Raw genomic sequence first — 8,558 nt, 5'->3', positions numbered from 1 at the left:
GCGAACCAGAGGGTTCGGCGGGCCGCCTGCCCAGCTCTCGCCGGGACTCAGTCGTTCACTACAGTCCTCAATTAAATTACAATATAAAAATCAAATATACATCAACTGGTCCACAAATACACATCCGTCTCCAATAATTACATGTCACAAATGCAGCGGAAACTAATCCCAAATATACATAAAATAATTCCAAATCCAAAATTGTACAAAGTTTAGGCCATCCATATACGTGCACAAGTACTACAAGTCCTTCCTTCGCCACGAGCCCTGTGGAGGGGAATAAATAGTTTTTGGGGTGAGCTAAAAGCTCAGCGAGTAACCAGAAAATCATTAATCAAATCGGTTTCACAATAGTTCATTTCAATGATGTCAATAGCAATGATGTCATAAATTAAATGATAAATCCGGAAACAACTACATCATTTGCAAAACAGTAAATATGGATTATCAATAATTCAAGAAACATTTACAATGGAAAGCGATAGTAACATTCATGAAAGGATACATTCATTCTCCTGACATTTCCTCGCTCATTTGGTCATTCATTTCATTTCATTCACCCCGTCCCTGGCTTTTGGCAAGGCTCCACCAACCTACATAGGTAATACTCGAGTATACCAAACGTTCACCCAAGTTCCTAATCGCCTGACCGAGTCCGCTTCTGGCTCAAGACGACCGGTAACAAGGGGCAATGGCCAGTTCGGCCCAAAAGGCTTACATTCATGCGCAAGTAACATTGCAATCGAAAATTTCACATTTATCGAGGTCGAGTACGATAAAGTACACACTCGCCTCGAAAACTCGTTTTGGAAATCATTATAAGCGCTTAACACGTTATCAACCAAAATACAAGTCATGAAGTCAAGAAATATAGCAAACAAGGCACACTCAAATGCCAGCACACATGATATGCAAGAAAACATTTCAAAAGTAACTTTGGAAACAGTTCAAAAGTAAATAATGTAAGAAACGGTTCATAAATAACTTTAGAAGTAGTTTGAGGTCACTCACCTCCACGGCTCAGGAACCAACCATCATATATCATTGTCTTGCTCAAATCCAAGTCTTAGATCACAAACTCAATGCAATCAAGTCCCTTCAAAGTTCGGACAGCACTTCCCCTGAATTTGCTAACTTTCCCAGCCATCATGGCTTCATTATTCTTCTCATTCAAACCCAAAGATATACACACAACAACAAGTTCATCCAATAGCCATGCAGCAAACTCCAAGTAGTACTAGTACAAGTCAAACTAGGGAAAAGTCCGGAAATGAAAGTTAAGCTCAAAACCAGAAAAACAGGTTTTGATGTCATTTTGCGGTAATGGTACCAAAGGCGCTACGATTGTCGGATGAAGGTGCAAGACCCACCGTTTCGAAGTTAAGAGATAGGGGTACAATATTGTAGAAGGTCACTCAACTCAGTTTCCAGTGTAACCAGGTCAAAAATGCAAGATGCTATACCAGAATCACGAAAACAGGTTTGCAAAACGCATTCTAGCGTAAACATCATAACTCAGCCTACGCAAGTCCAAATCCAGAAATTCCAAAACCAGCTGAAAGCTACGAAACAGGGATACATTTCATCAGAAGACCTCAACAACCAATTCGGAAGCAATTCCAGCGAAAACAACGAATTACAGTCGCAGATTTCCAATTCTGGGTAACCCAGAACAACAATAGTAATTTCGACTTATCTCATTCCACGCTACTCCGATTGACCTGAAATTTTGTAGGCGCCTCTAAAATATCCTTCCCTACAACTTTCATGTTTTAAGCAAAGGCCAATTCGGCCTCTATCTAGGACCTAAAAATTCGGACAGAATGTTCATCACAAAACCCTTACTTTTCAATTTTTGGTCCAAAACAGAAATTGGTTGCAATTCATCACTTTTTCCACCTTCTAGCTTCATTACATAACATTTCCAATCATCATACATGACCCCATAATCATATTCATATGAAAACAGAAAAATCCCCAATAATTATAAAACTTCACCAATTCAACCAAAATCAAGATTTAATCCATAAATTTGCATCTTATACAACCACCAATCATGAATTACACATCATTAGAGGGAGGAGAGGGGTCCTTCTCAACTCACCTTAGTAACCAAAGAGATGGAGCAACCTTGCACTTAAATCTTCCAAATCACTTCACCAAGAACCTTAATCCTACCAAGAGAAGAGTTTTTATGGAGTAAAACTAAGTTTAATCGGTTAAATTGTTTGATTGGAGCAAGAAATGAAGAAGTAAGATGAAAGCTTTCCTTTCTTTTCTCCTTGTGAAGCTCAGCCAAGATGATGAAGAATGAAGGTAATTTTGGATCAATTTGGTACTTATTTGGTAAAGGTAGTAAGATGGTCAAATGTCAAAGTCCAACCTTCAATAACAAGGTGACACTTGTCACTCTTTAAGCTTGAGATTATCTTCTTGTCTCTCCAAGACAAATATCTTAACACCTTGTAAAATAATATCACTTAATACAAAATTCCAACAAGTTGTCAAAAATATAATGCATTTACCGCACTTGCGGGTCCCACGTCCAAAATACGCTTTTAATTTCTCAAAAACTAACCGATACTAGAAAAATCATTTTAAAACTATTTTTGCTCCTAAACTTTATCTGGGGAATTTTTCTAATCAAGAAAATGTAGAAAAGGCGGGCGTTAAAAAAAATAAACCCTAGAAAATTAAAAAAATTTCCGGGTTCTCAAACTCATTTTTTTCGGGGCGTCACATTCTCCTCTCCTTAAAAGAATGTCGTCCTCGACATTCCCTCTTGTACCAATCAAGTCAAGACATCTCGCACAAATCTCTCAAGAGTCAAATCAAACCCACAGTCCGGCATCCTAAACTTCAAGCCTAGGATACACTACAGAGATCTGAAGCCTAAGCTCTGATACCAACTGTGACAGCGCCACCTCCCCCTAAGGCGAACCAGAGGGTTCGGCGGGCCGCCTGCCCAGCTCTCGCCGGGACTCAGTCGTTCACTACAGTCCTCAATTAAATTACAATATAAAAATCAAATATACATCAACTGGTCCACAAATACACATCCGTCTCCAATAATTACATGTCACAAATGCAGCGGAAACTAATCCCAAATATACATAAAATAATTCCAAATCCAAAATTGTACAAAGTTTAGGCCATCCATATACGTGCACAAGTACTACAAGTCCTTCCTTCGCCACGAGCCCTGTGGAGGGGAATAAATAGTTTTTGGGGTGAGCTAAAAGCTCAGCGAGTAACCAGAAAATCATTAATCAAATCGGTTTCACAATAGTTCATTTCAATGATGTCAATAGCAATGATGTCATAAATTAAATGATAAATCCGGAAACAACTACATCATTTGCAAAACAGTAAATATGGATTATCAATAATTCAAGAAACATTTACAATGGAAAGCGATAGTAACATTCATGAAAGGATACATTCATTCTCCTGACATTTCCTCGCTCATTTGGTCATTCATTTCATTTCATTCACCCCGTCCCTGGCTTTTGGCAAGGCTCCACCAACCTACATAGGTAATACTCGAGTATACCAAACGTTCACCCAAGTTCCTAATCGCCTGACCGAGTCCGCTTCTGGCTCAAGACGACCGGTAACAAGGGGCAATGGCCAGTTCGGCCCAAAAGGCTTACATTCATGCGCAAGTAACATTGCAATCGAAAATTTCACATTTATCGAGGTCGAGTACGATAAAGTACACACTCGCCTCGAAAACTCGTTTTGGAAATCATTATAAGCGCTTAACACGTTATCAACCAAAATACAAGTCATGAAGTCAAGAAATATAGCAAACAAGGCACACTCAAATGCCAGCACACATGATATGCAAGAAAACATTTCAAAAGTAACTTTGGAAACAGTTCAAAAGTAAATAATGTAAGAAACGGTTCATAAATAACTTTAGAAGTAGTTTGAGGTCACTCACCTCCACGGCTCAGGAACCAACCATCATATATCATTGTCTTGCTCAAATCCAAGTCTTAGATCACAAACTCAATGCAATCAAGTCCCTTCAAAGTTCGGACAGCACTTCCCCTGAATTTGCTAACTTTCCCAGCCATCATGGCTTCATTATTCTTCTCATTCAAACCCAAAGATATACACACAACAACAAGTTCATCCAATAGCCATGCAGCAAACTCCAAGTAGTACTAGTACAAGTCAAACTAGGGAAAAGTCCGGAAATGAAAGTTAAGCTCAAAACCAGAAAAACAGGTTTTGATGTCATTTTGCGGTAATGGTACCAAAGGCGCTACGATTGTCGGATGAAGGTGCAAGACCCACCGTTTCGAAGTTAAGAGATAGGGGTACAATATTGTAGAAGGTCACTCAACTCAGTTTCCAGTGTAACCAGGTCAAAAATGCAAGATGCTATACCAGAATCACGAAAACAGGTTTGCAAAACGCATTCTAGCGTAAACATCATAACTCAGCCTACGCAAGTCCAAATCCAGAAATTCCAAAACCAGCTGAAAGCTACGAAACAGGGATACATTTCATCAGAAGACCTCAACAACCAATTCGGAAGCAATTCCAGCGAAAACAACGAATTACAGTCGCAGATTTCCAATTCTGGGTAACCCAGAACAACAATAGTAATTTCGACTTATCTCATTCCACGCTACTCCGATTGACCTGAAATTTTGTAGGCGCCTCTAAAATATCCTTCCCTACAACTTTCATGTTTTAAGCAAAGGCCAATTCGGCCTCTATCTAGGACCTAAAAATTCGGACAGAATGTTCATCACAAAACCCTTACTTTTCAATTTTTGGTCCAAAACAGAAATTGGTTGCAATTCATCACTTTTTCCACCTTCTAGCTTCATTACATAACATTTCCAATCATCATACATGACCCCATAATCATATTCATATGAAAACAGAAAAATCCCCAATAATTATAAAACTTCACCAATTCAACCAAAATCAAGATTTAATCCATAAATTTGCATCTTATACAACCACCAATCATGAATTACACATCATTAGAGGGAGGAGAGGGGTCCTTCTCAACTCACCTTAGTAACCAAAGAGATGGAGCAACCTTGCACTTAAATCTTCCAAATCACTTCACCAAGAACCTTAATCCTACCAAGAGAAGAGTTTTTATGGAGTAAAACTAAGTTTAATCGGTTAAATTGTTTGATTGGAGCAAGAAATGAAGAAGTAAGATGAAAGCTTTCCTTTCTTTTCTCCTTGTGAAGCTCAGCCAAGATGATGAAGAATGAAGGTAATTTTGGATCAATTTGGTACTTATTTGGTAAAGGTAGTAAGATGGTCAAATGTCAAAGTCCAACCTTCAATAACAAGGTGACACTTGTCACTCTTTAAGCTTGAGATTATCTTCTTGTCTCTCCAAGACAAATATCTTAACACCTTGTAAAATAATATCACTTAATACAAAATTCCAACAAGTTGTCAAAAATATAATGCATTTACCGCACTTGCGGGTCCCACGTCCAAAATACGCTTTTAATTTCTCAAAAACTAACCGATACTAGAAAAATCATTTTAAAACTATTTTTGCTCCTAAACTTTATCTGGGGAATTTTTCTAATCAAGAAAATGTAGAAAAGGCGGGCGTTAAAAAAAATAAACCCTAGAAAATTAAAAAAATTTCCGGGTTCTCAAACTCATTTTTTTCGGGGCGTCACAATCTCCTCTCCTTAAAAGAATGTCGTCCTCGACATTCCCTCTTGTACCAATCAAGTCAAGACATCTCGCACAAATCTCTCAAGAGTCAAATCAAACCCACAGTCCGGCATCCTAAACTTCAAGCCTAGGATACACTACAGAGATCTGAAGCCTAAGCTCTGATACCAACTGTGACAGCGCCACCTCCCCCTAAGGCGAACCAGAGGGTTCGGCGGGCCGCCTGCCCAGCTCTCGCCGGGACTCAGTCGTTCACTACAGTCCTCAATTAAATTACAATATAAAAATCAAATATACATCAACTGGTCCACAAATACACATCCGTCTCCAATAATTACATGTCACAAATGCAGCGGAAACTAATCCCAAATATACATAAAATAATTCCAAATCCAAAATTGTACAAAGTTTAGGCCATCCATATACGTGCACAAGTACTACAAGTCCTTCCTTCGCCACGAGCCCTGTGGAGGGGAATAAATAGTTTTTGGGGTGAGCTAAAAGCTCAGCGAGTAACCAGAAAATCATTAATCAAATCGGTTTCACAATAGTTCATTTCAATGATGTCAATAGCAATGATGTCATAAATTAAATGATAAATCCGGAAACAACTACATCATTTGCAAAACAGTAAATATGGATTATCAATAATTCAAGAAACATTTACAATGGAAAGCGATAGTAACATTCATGAAAGGATACATTCATTCTCCTGACATTTCCTCGCTCATTTGGTCATTCATTTCATTTCATTCACCCCGTCCCTGGCTTTTGGCAAGGCTCCACCAACCTACATAGGTAATACTCGAGTATACCAAACGTTCACCCAAGTTCCTAATCGCCTGACCGAGTCCGCTTCTGGCTCAAGACGACCGGTAACAAGGGGCAATGGCCAGTTCGGCCCAAAAGGCTTACATTCATGCGCAAGTAACATTGCAATCGAAAATTTCACATTTATCGAGGTCGAGTACGATAAAGTACACACTCGCCTCGAAAACTCGTTTTGGAAATCATTATAAGCGCTTAACACGTTATCAACCAAAATACAAGTCATGAAGTCAAGAAATATAGCAAACAAGGCACACTCAAATGCCAGCACACATGATATGCAAGAAAACATTTCAAAAGTAACTTTGGAAACAGTTCAAAAGTAAATAATGTAAGAAACGGTTCATAAATAACTTTAGAAGTAGTTTGAGGTCACTCACCTCCACGGCTCAGGAACCAACCATCATATATCATTGTCTTGCTCAAATCCAAGTCTTAGATCACAAACTCAATGCAATCAAGTCCCTTCAAAGTTCGGACAGCACTTCCCCTGAATTTGCTAACTTTCCCAGCCATCATGGCTTCATTATTCTTCTCATTCAAACCCAAAGATATACACACAACAACAAGTTCATCCAATAGCCATGCAGCAAACTCCAAGTAGTACTAGTACAAGTCAAACTAGGGAAAAGTCCGGAAATGAAAGTTAAGCTCAAAACCAGAAAAACAGGTTTTGATGTCATTTTGCGGTAATGGTACCAAAGGCGCTACGATTGTCGGATGAAGGTGCAAGACCCACCGTTTCGAAGTTAAGAGATAGGGGTACAATATTGTAGAAGGTCACTCAACTCAGTTTCCAGTGTAACCAGGTCAAAAATGCAAGATGCTATACCAGAATCACGAAAACAGGTTTGCAAAACGCATTCTAGCGTAAACATCATAACTCAGCCTACGCAAGTCCAAATCCAGAAATTCCAAAACCAGCTGAAAGCTACGAAACAGGGATACATTTCATCAGAAGACCTCAACAACCAATTCGGAAGCAATTCCAGCGAAAACAACGAATTACAGTCGCAGATTTCCAATTCTGGGTAACCCAGAACAACAATAGTAATTTCGACTTATCTCATTCCACGCTACTCCGATTGACCTGAAATTTTGTAGGCGCCTCTAAAATATCCTTCCCTACAACTTTCATGTTTTAAGCAAAGGCCAATTCGGCCTCTATCTAGGACCTAAAAATTCGGACAGAATGTTCATCACAAAACCCTTACTTTTCAATTTTTGGTCCAAAACAGAAATTGGTTGCAATTCATCACTTTTTCCACCTTCTAGCTTCATTACATAACATTTCCAATCATCATACATGACCCCATAATCATATTCATATGAAAACAGAAAAATCCCCAATAATTATAAAACTTCACCAATTCAACCAAAATCAAGATTTAATCCATAAATTTGCATCTTATACAACCACCAATCATGAATTACACATCATTAGAGGGAGGAGAGGGGTCCTTCTCAACTCACCTTAGTAACCAAAGAGATGGAGCAACCTTGCACTTAAATCTTCCAAATCACTTCACCAAGAACCTTAATCCTACCAAGAGAAGAGTTTTTATGGAGTAAAACTAAGTTTAATCGGTTAAATTGTTTGATTGGAGCAAGAAATGAAGAAGTAAGATGAAAGCTTTCCTTTCTTTTCTCCTTGTGAAGCTCAGCCAAGATGATGAAGAATGAAGGTAATTTTGGATCAATTTGGTACTTATTTGGTAAAGGTAGTAAGATGGTCAAATGTCAAAGTCCAACCTTCAATAACAAGGTGACACTTGTCACTCTTTAAGCTTGAGATTATCTTCTTGTCTCTCCAAGACAAATATCTTAACACCTTGTAAAATAATATCACTTAATACAAAATTCCAACAAGTTGTCAAAAATATAATGCATTTACCGCACTTGCGGGTCCCACGTCCAAAATACGCTTTTAATTTCTCAAAAACTAACCGATACTAGAAAAATCATTTTAAAACTATTTTTGCTCCTAAACTTTATCTGGGGAATTTTTCTAATCAAGAAAATGTAGAAAAGGCGGGCGTTAAAAAAAATAAACCCTA

This window comes from Coffea arabica, chromosome 1e, assembly GCF_036785885.1.
Source record: "Coffea arabica cultivar ET-39 chromosome 1e, Coffea Arabica ET-39 HiFi, whole genome shotgun sequence".
NCBI lineage: Eukaryota > Viridiplantae > Streptophyta > Magnoliopsida > Gentianales > Rubiaceae > Coffea > Coffea arabica.
Note: the sequence above shows the minus strand (reverse complement) of the source record.